Consider the following 14,060-nt stretch of genomic DNA (forward strand, 5'->3'; position numbering starts at 1 on the left):
CTGCTATTATTGTACAGTAGGTACCTATATAAAAATCCTTAGTACTATCATAGTACCACTATGTTTGTGGTTTGCATAGTATGCGACAAGTTTCTCCAATCACAAGACAAACAATAATTCAAAACACCAACAAAAACTCACAATCAAGACACGATAATTATTATAGTACCTACTTGATTTAGGTGGGTATGTACTTTTTTATAATTATTATGGTTTTATAAATAAATACTACGACGATGTAAACGACCACGACCACGACCTCTTGTTAGTTGAGGATTGCTGTTTAAACTAATATTTTGTAAGAAAATTTATTCTTTCAAAGCCCTCAAATCAAAAATTACATGTGCTATTTATTAGTTATTGTTTATAAAACCTTTTTTTGAGACAAAAAAATCTCTTCAAGCAATAAATCTTCACCGACAATATTTTTTTCAATGCACAATAGGTAGGATTCATTGTATTATTATTGAGTGGTAAACAGCTTTGCTACGTAGAAGTTTTGTGAAACAAAAAATATGAACTAAGTAGGTACCTACCACAGAACAGATAATAAATAGAATACCGATACGCTATATTCAATACACCGCATGGTGAAGCAGGCTTTTGAATGTGTGGGTGTCCTACGAAAATGAAGCACGCATTATGCACGTGCAATAGTGTGTGTAATACACCAACGTTAAATGAGCGTAAATGCATAAACCGAGAGGAGTTTTCAGTATTAGACGTAAAACGTATTCTAGACATGTGTGTAAGTTTAACCCGGCTTCTTCCTTACTCGAGCCGGTTACCTGCTATCGCCTTACCTGTTGTGTATTTCAGTTCCCATTATTTCTGAGTTCCCTGGTACCTACCTATATTGATTTAATGATTTATTTCAAAGGACCGTATTACTATGGTTATTTTAATATCCTCAACAATATATTTTTTCCATTAGCTTTATTTTCTGTATAACATGAAGGATAGGTAAAGAGTTTAGGTAGGTACCTACCTACGAGTATTTTTTCACTGCGAAGTATTTCTGCCGAACTAAAACCGAAATAAAAAATAAGAGTAGGTACCTAGCTCAGCATGATATGGGTAATACTATGAATGTTTAAATTTGTTCGTTCCCCTTGATGAAGATGCCCATAAACGCAAAAATTGTACAGAGACCACAGACATTTTAATTTACTTGCACAATAGCGTTATTAAACCTCCTTGGATGTATATCGCTCCATATCGATGGGAAGACACCTTGTTGGTTGCATACCATCTAATATCAACAGGTCGACTAATGAACGGCCTCGATTGTCTTATGATTAGGGATTCCAATCCCGGGATCCCGAGCTATTTTTGATACCTATGAATCCCGGGATTGATAAACATAATCCCGGGATTTCGGGATTGATTTTTTATCAATTTTTATGGAAAATAAAATAAAAGCGAAAATATAACAGAAAAAATACTTTTAATAAAAAATAACTACATTAGAAATAAACTGAGTTTGAATGAAGTTTGATTTATACCCATGTGTAGGTAGCCGATTCATTTTATTTTTTCACATAGATTATTAAAAATGAGAAAGGTTTCAAAAAAACAATGCTTCACACTTTTAACAAAGTAATTCCACCATGATATCATACGTTTTACGGCAGTTTCATATTTGGCTGACTAATTAGATTTATGAAGCGGAAAGGCCATAAGTACGCCATGATTATTTGTTTTACTATTTTAAATCTCGCTAATCCATTCATTATGTCTTTACTATCAGAAACAGCAATCTCATATTAAATTCACAATATTATTTACTCCATTAAACTTGTGTATTTCCAAGATTGAACGTATACAATATAAATGTCTTAAATAGAATAAATTATACTAGATTTATTTTTGACCGATTTTATCAATGTTATTTGTAAATATAAAAAAATTATATTAACAATGGAAAAAAATGGCAATCCCGGGACCAGTCCCGGGATCCCGGGATTGTCAAATTGAAATCCCGAAATCCCGGGATCAGAATTTTGGCTCGGGATTGGATTCCCTACTTATGATGTACCTATTGTGAAAACTATGAATGCGTCAAGCCTACCTAGTACCTAAAGTTAGCTATCCTATATCCTATATTTTACGCAATCGTCAATCGGACAGTTATTGTTTTGTTTCTTCCATCCATTTCTCTCCCGTTTCATTCCATAAAATAATGTGACTTCTACTCCCGTATTGATTACAAATTTAATGTACTCAAAATCATAACTGTTTGGGAACCCGCGATTTACACTCTTACCCAAGTCAGCTAAGCCCTGTGGTTCATACCAAAGTGTCTAAAATCCAAGCCTTGGTAGATACCTACACAAAGGTAATTTATTTATTCATAAAACATTAATTAACAAATGAATTATTTTTCACAATACCTATGTAGATATTTCATGTGTTTTAATTGAAAATGAAAAAAAAGGTTCGTAATAATAACTAACGATATTTTAGTAGTAGGTACCTACCCTAAATAAATTATGTATTTTGTGATTTTGTCTGCAAGCAAAAAAACTTGTTGAATAGCACTGAAGAATAGAATAATATACTATTATCTCATATTGTCTTAAAGAAAACGGAAGAGAGCAATGTCAGGGATGTAAGGGTGCTTTCTTCAATAAAAACTGTATTTTTTATTATCAGGCATGGGTTGTCTAGAAATGCATTGTTAGGAAAAAATATACCTAGATGCATTTCTAAGAAATTTGCCTGTTATTATCGACATGTACGAATTATTAAAAATCAGGGGTAGTCAACAAGTAAAATCATTGTTTAATAATTTTTTTTTTTTTTCAAATATATTTATATACCAATTCATATTCCTCAATTTCAACACAATCTGAACCGGAACGCTATATTAAATATTCTGATGAGGCTCGAGAATTTTACGAGACATCTCGCTATCAGGATTCCACGAGAAGGAACGGTAGATTCGAAGAATCCACGAGACGGAACGGAATTGTCAACGAATTCACGAACCGGAACGGCGCTTCGGGGCGTTCCGCTCCATTCCGAGCGCTGCAACCCTCTGATAATAATATAATAATAAAAACTAGAGTGATTTTTGGAATATCTACCTAGTGTAATTTTATGAAATTTCAGGCACATTTTTTTCAATTAATGTATACTCACTCTACTAAACAAGAATCCACCTCAAGCACTTTTGTGTAGGTACCAAGAACAAATTTATGACAAACCCATAAGAATTTGAAATTTTTATCAGAATTAAAATATTTAAAAAAAAAAATAACAAAAGTTTAATGGTCTTTTTTTCTCAAGTTGCTTCCGCGTGGCTGTGAACACGTAGGCTGCAACTTAAAGTAGTTGGGGCGAAGTAGGGCTATTTGGTGATAATTAAAAAAAAGCATAATTTAAGTAAAATCTTATTTTTTTATAGAAAAATAAAAGACATCGAAATATCATGAAAATATACCAACATTCAATCCGTTTCACTCCATTTTTTTCTCAGTGTTGTGAAAAAAAGGTTCTCTCACATACTCCACAAATCCATTCATCCTCATTTTGTCGTGATTGGTTTTTTTGAGTCGTTTCGTAGGAAGTGAACCTGCTCGACGGCATCCACGTTGTTTCACCACAACTAATTGTTATTCTGCAGCTACTAAATTCTGATTGTTCCTCTCTAACTGGAGTTAGGCATTTTGCCGAAGATACTATTTTTATTGTCACATGTTCTTAACGCCTGGTAGTTGGATATTGCAGCAATTTCTCTTCAATAATAATTAGGTACTCCAGTCTGCATTCTGCACGTCTGCACGGCTGTTCTGTTAACCGTGATGGAGTCAAAGCCGCAGGAGAAATTGAATTTGGATTAGAGAGTATGATGTCTGCCTTTTCAAATTCACTTGTGATGTTTCTCTTTGTAAAACTCGCCACAAATGGTGAATTAAAAATTGAATGATAATTAAACCTGCTTGGTTCGTCATTTGGAAATTACTTCATATTGAGTTGTTTGGTTCAAGCATATTTCAATGGTCTGCAAACGGAAACATTCGAGGACTGTAAAAATGAGTTGTGTGTGCTGGGAACGTAAAGAAATATATTTCATTGTCGGTTCCTAATTTTATCACATCTGGATTAATATGTGGCGCATGAGAATCCATTAGATTTAGAAAGAGAGTCTAGTAGGCGGAATACCGTTGATGAAGAATTGAAATCATTCAAGAAACAACTCAGAATTAATGAACTCTTTTGGTGATAATATATTCACCATTGTCAAATTTATAAAAGGGGAAAAAAGTGTAAAATGTAAATAGTATCGTTAGAATGATAATAGTAAAAGAAGTTTAATAATTGTAATGCACAATTATTAAACATGGAGTGCCAACTAATTCAATCAATAAAACATGAAATATTTAGTACTATTAATCTCACAGCGTATGAGATTCGGCTTTCTGCCAACTTAACCTTCTGTAAAGAATGCTTTATAAATCATTTATCTACCTCAAATAAAATGTCATTTGTAAACTCGTTGAAATATTAAATTATAATTTTTGGGCGCCTTAAAAGTTGTGTATTTACAAATTAAATACAACAGTATAAAAATAAGAACACAGCTAATCGTTAAAAGTGTTATTTAATTACACACAACCAATTTACATTGAAATTTAAAATGATAACGAAAATAAATACAAATTTGAGAAGCGTTCCTTGGTACGGTACATTAGAGTATTATTTCTTTTAAGATGGTAATAATTACTAAGCTTTATGTTTAAAGTGTGATGGCTGGAACTTCATCTTGGCTGGAATCTGCCGCCTTGTCTTCTACCTTCCCGTCTGAAAGAAGGAAGCGTCATCCTGCGTTGAAACTGTTTCTATTATGTTAACCGAGCACGTCCTATCTGTACTGAATCTAATGCACAGCACGACCTAAACGTATTAAACGAGGGTTCTGTCCCAACGTTTGAAACGATCAGAGGAACTCGTAAGCTGGAAAGCTATATTGATATTACGGCGTGTTCCAACGCTCTGCTCACCAGAGTTGAAAATTGGAGAGTATGTCGTGATGCAGCGTTGGGATCCGACCACAATGCGATTGTTTTTTCATTACAGGCCGCAGATAGCTACGCTGCAAACAAAACTTCAAATGTCAATCAACAGCGACCAGGTTTGTTTAAGACGTCCAAGGCTAACTGGATAGATTTTGGGCTTGCACTTATTTCCCAGATTCAGGATCGCGGTATCACTGTAGATAGTTTGGATAGCGTCACAGACGCACATGAGCTCGAAAACATTGTCAAAGAATGGTCATTGGCGAACGAGTCAGCATGCGAGAGCACGATGGTGCGCTCTTCGGGCGAAGGATTTCAAAGAAAAAGTAATCCATGTGGAGTCCAAAACTGGATACACTGAAGACGGCTTTTAGAGTAGCAAGGACAAAATTTCGAAATTCAGGCGTGGTTCGACGGCCGTTCACTCGACAGATTTTTGAAGCCGCAAAGAATAAGTATGAAACTGCAATTGCGGAAGCGAAATTAGAAAGCTGGAAGAGCCATTGCTCGGCTCAGGGAAAAGAGAATGTATGGTCTAGTCTTCAGAGATTGCTCAAAAGTAAGGCGTTCAAACCGCCTGAAACTCTGACAATCATCAACGGTCGCATGACCTCTTCGGCTCTCGAATCTGCAGAGGCTCTTCTTGCGTATTTTTTTCCAGACGACAGTATTGCAAACGAAACGGAGCAACAGACATTGATCCGAAATGCGGCCTCGATTCCTTCAGAGGAAGATGACGACGAGAACTTCACTCTCGAGGAGGTCGAAAGAACAATGAGGCTGTTCAATCCAGCTAAAGCTCCGGGACACGACAGTTTCACGGCGGATATCTGTCTCAATTCATTCTTAACTGTTCCTAGCATAGTTGTCGCTCTTTATAATGCTTGTTTGCGAATTGGTCATTTTCCAAAAATCTGGAAAGTAGCTAGAGTGGTGGTCATTCCCAAACCGGGAAAGGACGACTACGCTAACGTCTCGTCATATCGGCCCATCGGATTGCTGCCCGTGTTCGGTAAAGTACTCGAAAAATTATTTATTAATCGAGTTTCCTGGAAACTTCTGACTAAACATCTGCTCAGCGAATACCAGTACGGTTTCACCCCTCAAAAGAGTACTGAAGACGCGCTTCATGCAGCAATTGATAGAATCAGGGGGGCTAACCGCGATGGTCAGCTCGTAGTGGCGGTATCTCTTGATATCAAAGGCGCGTTTGACAACGCATGGTGGCCATATCTTCTTCAACAGTTGAAATCTAAAAATTGTCCCGCTAACATTTTCAGGCTCATCAAAAACTATCTATCCGACCGAGAAGTCTTCGTCGAATATGCTGGAGCATCTGCTACCAAAGAGACATCAAAGGGATGCATACAAGGTTCGTCTTGCGGCCCTGTACTGTGGAACATAGTTCTCGACGATCTTCTCTCTATGCCGTTTCCTGAAGGTGTACACGCACAGGCCTTTGCTGATGATGTATTGCTGATTATGGAATCCAAAGAACTTGGTTCTCTAGAATCCATGACTAACAGCGTGCTGGAGAGCGTCGAGGCCTGGGGAAGGAAGGTCAAACTGTCTTTCTCCGCGGAGAAAACGAAGGCCTTATTCTTTACTAGGAGGCGCGTCTCTCCGCCTTCGCTGGTGATGAATGGGCAACCTCTATCTTTTTCTAGGGATCTTAAACTTTTAGGGGTTGTAATCGATGACAAACTAAATTGGTCAAAGCATGCGGACAGCATCTGCAAAAGAGCCGCGGTGACTTCGCTCAAACTAGCAAGAATGGCCAAACCCACATGGGGTGTATCTTCTGAAGCTCTTCGAATTCTCTACACTTGTGCTATTGAGCCTATGATCACGTATGCGGCCAGCATATGGCATGAAGCTGCCAAACGGAAAAACATAGCAAAAAAACTCAATACGGTTCAGCGAGCACTAGCGATACGAATATGCAGAGCTTACCGAACGGCTTCGCTCAATTCAACGCAAGCTCTAGCAGGACTTATGCCTCTAGATTTACGTTTAAAACAAATCGCTCTCATTTACAGAGCTAAGAAGGGCGAGGAGGGCCTCGCAGGTTTTCTGCCTGACGACAGGCTTTACGAAAAACCGGTGGACTATAGAAGGCTGCCACACCCGGCTAGACTATTTTCTGAAGTGGTTTCTTATCCTGCAACGTTGGAAAGCAACGAATGCAATAACATGCCGATTTTCACGGATGGGAGCAAAATTGATGGCGGTACTGGTGCAGGGTTTGTGGCATACATTAATGGCGGTGAGATAGCGGCTCGTAAGTACCGCCTCGCCAGCTATTGTACGGTAATGCAGGCCGAACTCTATGCCATCCAATGCGCTCTGGAGTGGGCAGGCTCAGATCCAATTCAGCGAAAGCTCACCGAAAACCATAGTATTTGTATTTATTCGGACTCCAAAAGCTCAATCCAAGCAATTGGAAATCCGTTGTCTACTAATCCGATTGTCTTTTCTATTCACAGCGAGTCCGCTCTACTGAGATGGCGCCACCCCGAGGTGCACTTCAAGTGGATAAGGGGACACACCGGGATAGAAGGAAATGAAAGAGCTGACAAATTGGCTCGGCATGGTGCCTCTGAACCCAAGACCGCGGTAGCTTATGACAAATTTCCTCTGAGCTACGCGAAAATTACAATTTCAGACATGGTGAAAAACGAATGGAACTCACGATACATAAACTCATCGACAGGAGAGTTGACCCGAAGGTTTTTACCTTCAATTTTAGCAGCACGAGACGTCAGGGTGCATAAGGGACTGTGTTTTGAGATGACTCAGATTCTTACAGGTCACGGAGTCATGCGAGCATACCTGCACCGGTTTAAAATAACATCTGATGGAAAGTGTCCATGCGACGACGGAAGCGACCAGGACGTCTTACATTTACTCCTAGATTGTCAAATCTTTAGCAAGGAGCGGCACAACCTGAACTTTTTATTACAGATGGCAGATGCGGACATTCGAGACCTTCCGGGGACCATGGCAAACGAGGCCGGAAGAGATGCCCTTTTTAATTTCTGTATTGATGTAATAAAAAGAATAAAAATAATAAATGGTGACATGTAAAGATGATTCATGCCTTTCAGATCCAGTGACTGCAATCATATAAGATAGGATAAGTATATACTTAGAACATTAGTCCAATGCGACATTTCTTTTACCACGGGAAAAAACTCGACTACAAATCGCAGTCCTCAGTTCCCAATGAATACGACAAAATATTCATCAGAATCACCTCCGCCTTGCGCTACTAAGAATTTTCCAGGGTTTTTGCAAGGCGGTATCATAGGCCCTGGCCGAATTCAAATTAGCAATACCCGATGCGGGTAGAAGAACAGTTTTCAATAAGGCATATTCTCTCAGCCGGCACAATTTTCATTTGACTAGCATCAAGTAGAGTAGTTTGCGTGCCAAAGTCCTTAAGAAACCTCGATAGTAAATGCGAGGTATCCATAAAGGCATCTAGAAAAAAAAAAAAAAAATCTTGGAGTGAAATCTTCTGGGCGGAAATAAGTTATTTGTTGATATGACGCTTTCAAAAAGGCGGGAAGAAACCCCATTGGCCTATTTTTTTAACGCTCATTGTTTTAGAAACAAGGTTGACACATACTTTTAACAAGGTTGTGCCAAATTTATTGTTAATTAAATTAACATTATTTATTTAAGTCTGCGTTTGAAATTTAGACATGTCACGTGAAATGTAACATGACACCATGGCCCCCACATCCTGAAGCGGGCCCCCAGGCCACGACGTTTGGAGGCCCCTCCTTGATCTTTCTTCTCTAAAATCTTGGAGAATTTGCGGATTGTCCATTGACAAATCTCTTGCTAAAAAAATTGTAAGCCTATAAAGTTAAAATTCACTAAATAATAATAAAACCGTATTAATGGAAAAATATAATAGGCCACGCACTAGGAAAAATCATTGTAAAAACATAAATAGTGTGAATAATACCTCGATACAGCTAAAATCTTGAAAAAAGAAAGATTTTATTTGAAAAATGTGAAAATTCTCCGAAATAGACAAAAATATTTTTTACCAAGTCAAAAAATAGTAGATATAGACATCTATGACTTATTCTTGAAAGTTTTTTGACGGCGGGTTATTTGAATACACGTTATAATGCAAACTATCACCAAAATAGCTGTGTTACCACATTACTTAATACTACCTTACATGCGACTTCTAACAGTCATTCTGGTCACCTACCAGTGATCGCGTTTGCGCCATGTTATAGTTACCTATATTGTATAATTATTTTTTATCATGAAGATTGTTGGTCGAAGTGTAGACCGGCGTTCATACACCATTTAATTTATCTGATTAATCTGATTGGCCTATAAATACGGAGTAAAATATTGCTTTCAGAATAGTAAGTGCTTTACTATTTTCACTAGACATGGAATTGTTATCAGCTGAAAACATTTTAGCCACCAAAGCACAATATTAATCTATTTTTATATACCTAATGCGCATTAGCGAAATGAATTGAGATTACCTCAAATTATTTAAAAAAAATCCTCTCCACACCTACGATCGAATTTATTTATTAAGTAGTGAAAAATTCCATGTTGAGATAATAATAATTGAGTAAATAGATAACTACTCAGGTCAAAGAGATTGACTCAGGCAATGAATTTAAAGCACCTAAGGATTTTACATATTTATTTTAAATCAAAATATACCAACGTAAAATAACTTCAATATTATTAATAGAATCATAAAAATACATACATACCAATAATTAATAAATAATAACTTTCCAATATTTTCTAGGTACTCACTTACTTTATAAATTCAGCCTGTTTAATTTCATTTAACGGCCCACATAGATCAAAATGGAGTTTTATGGTATTTTCAGTGCATAATCCTGGACATTCCAATCTACAGTGCTCGAAATGGAAAATTTCACGAACAGGAACGCTCGACAATTTTCCAAAAATGTGTGATATTAGATATAATAATATCTGTAACATAAAAATATCTTTTATTTTTACATGATGTACTTTTTTCATCATCATCTTCGCCCAATACGCTATCGGCTATAACAATTAGTGGTAACATACAAATATAGAGTCATTTTAGTTTACGAAATCGTTTTCTAAAAAATAAATTAATAATTATACAAATATAAATAACTAAACGTATATGAATCTAATTGGACTGTGAAACATTATTAAAATACATAAAATAATAGACAAACTAATCACAATTTCCCATTGGTTTCGTTAGCAGTTTGAATAAAAATATGCAACTAAGAGCGGATAGAAATATGAGTGAAGATACTTCGGTTTAAACAAAATACATGCCGCTTTTTTCAAAGCTCTGATTTTTTCTAAATTCGAAATATTTTGATTATGGTAAACTATTTTTTAATCAACCACCACGCACACCGCACACGCACCGTGATAATGTTACAAAAGATGCCAACCAGATACTAAAAATCAGGAACTGGAAAAGACGTGCGGAGGACCGTTCCGGCTGGAGGACAGCGGTGGAGGAGGCCAGGGCTCGACTCGAGCTCTAGCGCCATCGAAGAATAAGAAGAATTTTTTAATCAAATTAAAATCCATCGTATACGAAAAAGCAAGGGCTGGGTTTTTAATAAATTAATTAAAAAAGTATGTAATACGCAAGATTTACAAATGTAGCATTCTTTATTAAATATGAATCATTTTAAACAACCTCAGAAGTGTAGGTACATATTATTAGAAAAAAAATATGTGTCATATATATATCATGTGGACATGTAGGATAATTTATTCTAATAGGTTTCCAATGTTATAGAAATTGTTATATACAGGGAAATTTTTCATATATTTATCTCATTGGATTCTGATTGATTTATTTAAATATTTTTATTTCGTATTGTACCTTAAACATTACAAAAAATTTGAACATGCATACGATGTTCACGAATATGTATCTATATTAATTATGGAATTATTTGATTTAAGTTATTAAATGTATTATTATATTAGTTTAACCATCAAAAACACAGTTCATTCAACCCAAAAAATATCCATATAAAATTAAAACAATAAAATATATGAGGAAATGATATTTAATTTTTTTGTCACTCAATGTAAAATATTATAAAAGATTAGGATAAATAATTATTATCTGGCGATTCCGTAACGTTGAGTAGGTAGGTAAAACAGCAAATACGTATGTTCTGGTCACAGGGAAAAGTATGACTGTATTTACTATTTAATATGAAATATTTGACACCCTTAGAAATTATTAAACAACAATTTAAGGTATTAAGTACCTACAAAGAGTTTTTAAACGATGTCAGAGCACAAGTTTTTCGGAAATTTAAAAATTTAGCAAAGCAGCTGCAATAGTTAGGTTTTTTCATGTATGCAATAATAATTATTTAGAACCCAACCCATCAACCTTGGTCGATATAGTGCTGGATGAAGGCCTCCCTTATTTTATTCCATCTCTCTCGGTACCTACTTAGTTTTTCACTGCAAAGTGTAACCCTCGGTAGGACAGATATAGTATACCTATCTCGGTAGATACTTAGGTAGGGCACGTAGTTTTATTCACACTATTTTTACTATTTTATTTTTGTGCAATATTTAACAAATTAATTAAGTCATTTATACAGTAAAGGTAATATAATATGTATTTAATGTGTTTCATTTAAAAATTTAAAAGTTCCAGTGTGCATTATAACTATTACGTTATTAACTCACTATATTTAGGCATATACCTTAACCTTAACTGTATTAAAATAATATGTATGAACTTGCAAAAAAATAAATGTCTCGTTTTATAAATTAATACTACAGCAAATCTCTATTCCAATGTAAAATAGCTTCCAACCTTTCCTTACAATCATAAAAACCTTTTTTTTTTCAAAATACATTATTGTCCCATACGTGCGACAATGCAATAAATCTTACTCAGCCCCAGTGCATTTCTTTGTACACAATTTTATTGTTCTATCACCATTGACGCAAAAGGGTCTGTCTATTTATTGGTGCATTCTAGGCCAAATTCGTTGAAAACAGTATTGTCTTGAAAAAGGTTAGTTCTTACTATATCACTATTTCAAAAAAACTTAAGTACATTATGTACGGGTCATAGAAAATTTAGTGGTTCTAAACCAGCAAAATTATTTTTTAATAAAAAAAAATATTTATGTTTTTGTACCTTTGTACCTATCAATTCATTTTCGTAAATTTTAAATCTAACCCGGAACGTAATAATATTAAGTATGACGCTTGAGGATTTTACTAGACGACTCGCTGTCCGTCGGATATTTTACGAGCCGGTACGCCGTTTTCGAGGTTTTAACGAACAGGAACGCCATCCTTGGAAATCCCACGAACAGGAACGACGCTCCGGGGCGTTCCGCTCCATTCCGAGCGCTGCCAATCTATTTATATAATTTTGAAGCAAGCGCTTGGCCGTAGTCATGGGGCGTGTACGACGCGGAATATGTGCGGGGGGTCTGTAGTAGCCCGTGCGCGTCCGGTCGTGTTCAGCGTCAAATCAGGGATAGGAAACTATAAACACAGAAAAGTTTTTGCTAGAACACTCCTATTTGAAATTGCAAAACTTTGCAGCAAAATATGGGGACAATGAAATCAATATGGAATTTTATAACTTATACAAGACTCTGCAGGAACAACCAGCCAAATTTTTCGAATATGAGTAACATGAGCAAATATTTGATAATTATATTATTCTAATTGATTTAAGGTTTTAACTATTCTTTGTGAGTCTGATATATTTTGATTATATATTGGATAATATATAAGGAAACTAAGTTTAAAAATGACTTTTCGGTTCATATGGTGTGAATGCAGGTGTAGAGTATACGCTTCATAACTTTACACCCCGGCTCTACGATGGAAATGACGTACCTACTGTTACCAAATATCATAATGCCTAAATCCCCCATCAAAAATCCTTCAATCGACAGAGTTGGGATTATAATGATATTATTGTAATTGTAAATGAGTCAAGGCTGGACCATAATGCACTTATTTTAAACATTTGATGAGTGCATAAAGTATTTTTATTACATACAATAGTATTCTTTTAAACCTCTCGGTCTAATGTTTTAGATTATTTTAGAATATAGTCATATTTCAATACATCCATGTGCAGTGGTGTTAAGAAATTTTAGTTTTATTAATTTTTAAATTCATTTATTAAACTATAAGTAAAATTAATGAAGTTCTTATGTAGTGAAATATTTACGATAAAAAATATATTTTATAATCTCTGTGATCCCGAATTTGACAAGAATTAGGCATTTTATTATTCAAAAAATGGCCACGATTAACACATTTGAAGATAATTCTAAAGATACTGATTATAAGGTATTTGTCTTTGACCATTCAAATGTGATAAAACATCCTACACAATAATGATTGTTTTGTAATAATTATTGACCTAAGAATAAGGTACCTAGTATTATTTGAAGTACGCCATTTCTATCGGCATTTCCCAGTGGTTAAGCTACAACATACGGCTGTAGCCATAAATTGACAAACGATGAATGAAGTAGGGAGTAAGATCAACTTAACGCGCGTGTTTGAACATGTAACGTTTAAAAAAACGATTATTTTTTCAGTTAGGTACCTACAAATGTTCAAACACGCGCGTTCGTAAATATGTTAACATTCATTTTACTAATGGTTTTATAAATGCGTTTAAAAATTAATAAATCTAAAAATATTAACACCACTGCACATGGATGTACTGAAATATGATTATATTCTAAAACATTAGATCGAGAGGTTTAAAAGAATGGTATTTTATGTAATAAAAATACTTTATGCAGTCATCAAATGTTTAAAATGATAATAAGGCTTCAAAATTATATAGATTACCTAGCTACAACGTTTAAGGAATGTCCAGGATAATGCACTAAAAATACCATAAAACTCCATTTTGACCTACGTGGCGCACGTGGGCCCTTAAGATCAATAATTATCAAGTTTTTTGTTTAATCGAGTAGCAGATAGGTTTTATCATTTATGTATAATCGGCCT

This window comes from Rhyacophila brunnea, unplaced genomic scaffold, assembly GCF_057557595.1.
Source record: "Rhyacophila brunnea isolate RB1 unplaced genomic scaffold, BYU_Rbru_1.0 scaffold_21, whole genome shotgun sequence".
In the NCBI taxonomy this organism is placed as follows: Eukaryota; Metazoa; Arthropoda; class Insecta; order Trichoptera; family Rhyacophilidae; genus Rhyacophila; species Rhyacophila brunnea.